Genomic DNA, 7,617 nt, shown 5'->3' on the forward strand with positions numbered 1-7,617 from the left:
GCAATAAAAATCTGTCTTCTATGACTAAAAAAAAAAAAAAAAATCAATGACATTAAACTGTATCATATTTCAGGAAAAGACATGAAGAACTTGTTTGTTGGTGGGTTTTTGGCCACACTGTGCAGTTTGTGGGATCTTAGTTCCCTGACCAGGGATCAAACCTGTGCCCCCTGTGGTGGAAGCATGGAGTCCTAACCACTAGACCACCACAGAAGTCCCAAGACTTATATTTTAGTGGTATCTGATAAACAAGGAGAGAAGCAAACTTCCATACCGACCACCTGGCAGTTCTGTACATGAAAATGTCCAGAATATTCAACATAGACAAATAATTTCCAGTTCTGAAGTACCTTCTCAGAGCCTTATTTTCACTGGAATAAATTTAGATTATGGTGAAATTAAAAGATGCTTGCTCCTTGGAAGGAAAGTTATGACCAACCTAGACAACACATTAAAAAGCAGAGATATTACTTTGCCAACAAAGGTCCATCTAGTCAAGGCTATGGTTTTTCCAGTGGCCATGTATGGATGTGAGAGTTGGACTATAAAGAAAGCTGAGTGCGAAGAATTGATGCTTTTGAACTGTGGTGTTGGAGAAGACTCTTGAGAGTCCCTTGGACTGCAAGGAGATCCAACCGGTCCATTCTGAAGGAGACCAGTCCTGGGTGTTCATTGGAAGGACTGATGTTGAAGCTGAAACTCCAATACTTTGCCCACCTGATGCAAAGGGCTAACTCATTTGAAAAGACCCTGGTGCTGGGAAAGATTGAGGGCAGGAGGAGAAGGGAATGACAGAGGATGAGATGGTTGGATGGCATCACTGACTCGATGAACATGGGTTTGGGTGAACTCCAGGAGTTGGTGATGGACAGGGAGGACTGGCATGCTGTGGTTCATAGGGTCACAAAGAGTCGGACACGGCTGAGCAACTGAACTGAACTGAACTGAACTGATGTGAGAAATAAGTAGTAATTTATAGCTTAGGTGGGACTTTAAGCCAATATGTAGATCTGCATTATGGGTCACAGTCAAGTGTGGTCTCTCTCATAACTGAGTGACCACTTGCTTGCTGGCTACCCCGTGTACACCAGCTACCTTTACACATTCTCATTCTCCATAGGATGGTGCAAGCCTGCTAGAGGTGGGAGTGTGTAAGTCCAAGTAATGTTTAGTTTATCATGATAGATCTTGGTATTTTTTTCCCCTAGTAGTTAAGAAAAATAACAATGCCAAACATTGAGCAGTCTGTATTCTATCTCATTCAGTGAGAATATAGCTCCCTGGCTTTCATTTCATTTCTACCACTTCCTCATCAGTTGATTTTTTAAACAGCACTCATCTCTCTGAGCTTCAGTTTCCTGTTCTACAAAATGAAGCCAAGCATTGTAGGAGAAGCAGCCCTGCCTACCTTTGGAGACAGCCTTGTTCCTGGGGACATCTGCCCTCAAGTGTCAGCTCTGATCAAGTCACCAAAATGCTCTGCATTTCCACTACAATATAAAATAATCATAACATTTATGGAAAATACTTGTTGTGTTCTTTTAGGCAAGAAAGCAGTTTCTAGCAGTTAAACCCTTTACATGGATTTCCTTTTAAGTGAACCTGAAATTTCTGCACCCTCACTAGGCTCTGTAAATAGATTGTCTTCTACTAAGGACATAGAAGTAGTAATGAGTAGTGAAAGTCTCTCAGTCATGTCCAGCTCTTTGAGACCCCATGGACTATAGAGTCCATAGAATTCTTCAGGCCAGAATACTAGAGTGGGTAGCTTTTCCCTTCTCCAGGGGATCTTCCCAACCCAGGAATTTAACCCAGGTCTCCAGCACTGCAGGTGAATTCTTTACCAGCTGAGCCACAAGGGAAGCCCAAGAATACTGGATTGAGTAATCTTTCCCTTTTCCAGGGGATCTTCCCAACCCAGGAAATGAATCAGAGTTTCCTACATTGCAGGCAGATTCTTTACAAGCTGAGCTATCAGGGAAGTCCATACTGTGGACATAAATTTGTGAAAAATAAATGGATTTGCCTTCATACAGGTTCATGAATGAGAATAAAACGTTTTGTTACACCAAAAAAAAAGTGTAGCCTTACACAGAAATGTCTACATCCATTCTACCTTTATCCCTGTCTCTATCCTTACCCGCCATGTGCATCTCTGTGATTTGTCTCCATCTACAGCTATACTTACTTAAATCATGCTGATCATGCTACCCATCCAGATTTGTTCTTTTCTGATAAAGACTTTTCCTGGAAAAGTAAACTTTAAAAACACAGAAAACACTTAGGCAGAAACATTCATCACTGCTGTTAAACTAGTTTCAAAATAAAGCCTTAATAAGAAATATAATTAACAACTATTTAATAAGAAGTGTGTTTCTTATTCAAATATAACAAAGTTGCTGATGATTTACAATTGAACTAACATTTTTAATTGTTATGAAAATATGGTTTCTGTTTATTCTATTTGGCAGATTGACCTGGTCCTGAAGGTTGAGGGCCAAGATGGGATGATCTTTTACATATGTGATCTATATAGATCTAGACACAGACATAGCCAGCGAAGTTTCAACTTAAAAGAATATTAGAACAATATTGGAAAGCATGTTTTCATGGATAGGCATTATGGACTGAGTTGTGTCCTCCCACACAAATTTATATGTTGAAGACTTAACTCCCCTTTAAAAAGGTTTGGTTCAGTTCAGTTCAGTCGCTCAGTCATGTCTGACTCTTTGTGACCCCATGAACCACAGCACACCAGGCCTCCCTGTCCATCACCAACTCCTGGAGTTCACCCAAACTCATTCCATCAAGTTGGTAATGCCATCCAGCCATCTCATCCTCTGTCGTCTCCTTCTCCTCTTGCCCCAATCCCTCCCAGCATCAGGGTCTTTTCCAATAAGTCAACTCTTCGCATGAGGTGGCCAAAGCATTGGAGTTTCAGCTTTAGCATCAGTCCTTCCAATGAACACCCAGGACTGATCTCCTTTAGAATGGACTGGTTGGATCTCCTTGCAGTCCAAGGGACTTTCAAGAGTTTTCTCCAACACCACAGTTCAAAAGCATCAATTCTTCATTTCTCAGCTTTCTTCACAGTCCAACTCTCACATCCATACATGACCACAGGAAAAACCATAGCCTTGACTAGATGGACCTTTGTTGGCAAAGTAATATCTCTGCTTTTGAATATGCTATCTAGGTTAGTCATAACTTTCCTTCCAAGGAGTAAGTATCTTTTAATTTCATGGCTGCAATCACCATCTGTAGTGATTTTGGAGCCCAGAAAAATGAAGTCTGACACTGTTTCCACTGTTTCCCCATCTATTTGCCATGAAGTGATGGGACCAGATGCCACAATCTTAGTTTTCTGAATGTTGAGCTTTAAGCCAACTTTTTCACTCTCCTCTTTCACTTTCATCAAGAGGCTTTTTAGTTCCTCTTCACTTTCTGCCATAAGGGTGGTGTCATCTGCATATCTGAGGTTATTGATGTTTCTCCCAGCAATCTTGATTCCAGCTTGTGCTTCTTCCAGCCCAGCATTTCTCATGATGTACTCTGCAAATAAGTTAAATAAGCAGGGTGACAATATACAGCCTTGACGTACTCCTTTTCCTATTTGGAACCAGTCTGTTGTTCCATGTCCAGTTCTAACTGTTGCTTCCTGACATGCATATAGGTTTCTCAAGAGGTAGGTCAGGTGGTCTGGTATTCCCATCTCTTTCATAATTCTCCATAGTTGATTGTGATCCACACAGTCAAAGACTTTGGCATAGGTAGTTAAGGTTAAATTATCAGGGTGGGGCCCAAATCTGATAGGGCCCAGTGACCCTGTAGGTAGGGGATGAGATAATACTGACATGGATGTACTTCGGAATACCCATGTGAGGACACAGTGAAAAGCATCCATCTGCAAGCCAAAGAGAAAAGTTGCAGGAGGAAGCCAACCTGGTCACCACCTTGACTTTAGATTTCCAGCCTCCAGAAGTATGAGAAAATCCACTTCGGTTGTCTATGCCCCCTACTCTGTAATACTCTGTGTAGCATCCCTAACAAACTAATAGTAGGTTATCATCGGTGTGGAGTAGAGGGAAAAAGGGAGTCCTTCGTCCATTACAGAATCACGGAATGATACCTTTGTGACCTTGAGTAAGTCTCATATGCTTATCAATAAAATTAAAAACTTGGACTAAGAGAACTCTGACATTTATTCTTGCTCTTGTTTTATTTTGTCCAATAATGATGATTATAAGAGTAACCTTTGTTTGAAGCATTCTATGAGCATGGCGGTCTTCTCTCAGTGCCTTGGGACACAAGGACGCTAAAACAATTGTCCGTTAGAGCTCTCCTAGACTGCAACTCTGCAATATCTGTTTACATTTTGTTACAGTCTCTGCAGAAATATTTTATTTACATAATTTTATGTATTCCTTTCAACAGCTGTACAGTGTTTCTAATCATCTACCCTTCAAAGAGCACCAAGAGATAAAAGTCTGAATATTGTCATGCCATGACTTGAAATTTCCTAAGTTCTCAGCTGTACACACATACAACTTCCTGATGTTGTATAAACATGCTTTTGTGATGTATTTTGAAAAAACAGTCTAAATTTATTCATAAGCATGAGAGCTAATATTTTATGCACTGGAAACTTTGTTTAATGACTTATATGCATCATCAGTTCTTTGAATTTTCCTAAACTGTGAGATAGGGAGTCTCAATTTCATTTTAAACAGGAGAAACCAATGATTAAATAGCATGATTCAGGAGAAATTTAGTGAGCAAAAGGCAGAACAAGGACCTGAACTACCTGAACTAGAAGAATCTGCTTCCAAAGCATGCCTGTTTAATAAGTTATGCAATTATGCTTCTCTGGAAAACTTCTAATTTCTGGAATGGACCACTTTTGGTTAATACGTGGAGACAAATCTTCAACAGTAAAACTCAATACATTCCATTCCAAACATCACTTCTTCCAAAAGAATGTTTAAGCAAATGATTTTCCAAGCTTTAACAGTTATCCTTTAAGAATCTAAATAAGTTTGCATACAGTTATTTGTATATCCTCTACATACAAATCCAAGCTCTCTCTGTTCTGATTTCCAACAAAACCTCAAGCTGACAGTTGCACTTAGCACTTAATCTCCATCTAAATAACGTTGGCCCTGCTGGAACTTCCAATGCAATCAGGTCCAGAATTTGCCATGGAAAGCAGAAATCACACTTCTCTACCCAACCCTGGGAGCAGCCAGCGAAGTTCATGCTCTTGGTAAAATTGATACCTGAGCTTTTGCCCCAAAGAGCTGCCTATTCAGGCCTTGGCTTCACAGAAACTAAGGCCAGTGATATGCAGCGTGTCCCATGTTCGTATGTGGGCCATAGGAGGGAAATTAGGTCTCTTCCAGGTTCTAGAAGGACACGTTTGGCTAAATATAGTAGTGCAACCAATCAGAATGCTCCATTTCTTTTGAAAGAGTCATAAAAGTATTTTAAATCTACATTGTTGTTGTTTTGTCACTAAATCATGTCCAGCTCTTTGCGACCCCATGGACGCTAGCTTGGCAGGCTCCTCTGTCCATGGGATTTTCCAGGCAAGAATACTGGAGTGGGTTACCATTTCCTTCTCTAGCAGAGCTTCCTGACCCAGGAATCGAACCTGTGAACCTGAGTCTTCTGCATCAGCAGGCAGATTCTTTTACTGCTGAGCCACCAGGGAAGCCCAAATATATGTAGGAACTTTTTAATCTGCACAGTAAAATCATCTAATTTACCTGAATAATGATATTCCCTTAACACTATTGTCCTAGATTTCATTTTTAATTAAAGTAATATTTTCATATTCTTTAAAAAACCAAATGGTATTAATAGATAAATAATTTTATAAGATAAATAGCAGCATCTTTTTAAAAGATTTTTAGTTTTAGTTTTTTAAATTTTACTTATTTATTTTTTAACACTGAAACATTTTGTATAGGAATATAGCTGATTAACAATGCTGTGATAGTTTCGGGTGAACAGTGAAGGGATTCAGCCATATTTTATCAGATTCCATTCTACTCCTATTTTGCACTCTATTGAGGAAATCGTACCAGCCTCTTGCCATCTCTTTCAAGTAACACTTTCATATTCCTTCTATTTCTTTTATTTGTTAGTTTTAGACATCATACAGGATTTTCTGCTGTCAACTCACAGCACCACTACTATTCTCATTTAAGGTCAAGACTTATGTTCTCCAAGGTCATCTATCCTGTGTGGTATAGGTTAGAGCTTGACATCACGTGAGATTTGGAAATGTACCAGAGCCACAGACATAGAAAACAAACATATAGTTACCAAAGAGCAAGGAGGGGTGGGAGATACATTAGGAGTTTAAGATTAACACATACACCCTGGCAGCTCAGATGGTAAAGAATCTGCCTGCAATGTGGCTACCCACCCGTTCTCTCCCCTGGAGAAGGGAACGGCTACCCACTCCAGTATTCTTGCCTGGAGAATTCCATGGACAGAGGAGCCTGGCAGGCTACTTACTGTCCACGGGGTCGCAAAGAGTCGGACACAACTGGTGACTTTCATCATCATCATCATCATATATAAATAATAGATAACAAACAAGGACCTACTCTATAGCACAGGGAGTTATACTCAATGAATTGTAATAACATTAAAGGGAAAATAATCTGAAAAAGAATGAATATATGCAGATGCATCACGGAATCACTTTGCTGTACACCTGAAACAAATACAACATTGAAAAATAACTATATTTCAATTAAGAAATAAATAAAATAAAAATAAGAGATGCACCAGAATCAATTATTCTGGGAAGGTGGAATGGTCAGATGTGTGTCCAGACATGAGCATCAGGGTGGTCCCTGACATGTGTATCAAAGGGGTCAGATGTCACTCTACTGCTTCGGACATATCCTACCTGTCATATCCCCACCTTTCTGCAGCTGCTCTGTGATGTTTAGTAGCAGTTTTGCTGATGATCATTCTCTCTCATCCACTCCAGCTCTCCCCTCAGTACCACAACTTCCTAATGCTAATACAAACATTCTAGGTCCAGAATTCAGAGAAAAGTTTCAGGTCCTGACTGAACCCTGACTGATATGGTTGTTGGTAACGGAGTTGATTCCAGGGAAATAAAGACTTAAGGATGAGAATCTGAAGCTGAATCTGACAGAACTAGATTCCAAAATGAAAAACAGCAGTGACTTTTGTCCTGTAGCAAATGGGAAGTCATATGCTCTGCAGAGGCCATGTGATTGTAACTTAGCACCTCTAGTCACCAGGAATGAAAAGCCTGTAGAAGGCTTTCATCTCTAAAAGATAAAAAGGGCTAAAATTAATACTGGTAATTAGAGTATAAAACTAAGATTGGTTGATGGCTTCTGAGTGAGCCAATGAATGGAGAATAAGAAAAAGATGAGCTTGGAACTGAAAATTTCCAGGCCATGGTTCAGATAAAGAACCAGAGCTCTCCTATAACTTTCCTAAATAAATTCCTCATCTCCTGTAGCTATACAGCCACAATATCTGTAAAACAAATTTAACATATGATCCTACTGATGGACACACTAAATTCAAATCTTGTGGTGCCTCTTGTGTTGAAGCTAGAAGGGG

The sequence above is a fragment of the Bos javanicus genome, chromosome 2 (assembly GCF_032452875.1).
Source record: "Bos javanicus breed banteng chromosome 2, ARS-OSU_banteng_1.0, whole genome shotgun sequence".
Lineage (NCBI taxonomy): Eukaryota > Metazoa > Chordata > Mammalia > Artiodactyla > Bovidae > Bos > Bos javanicus.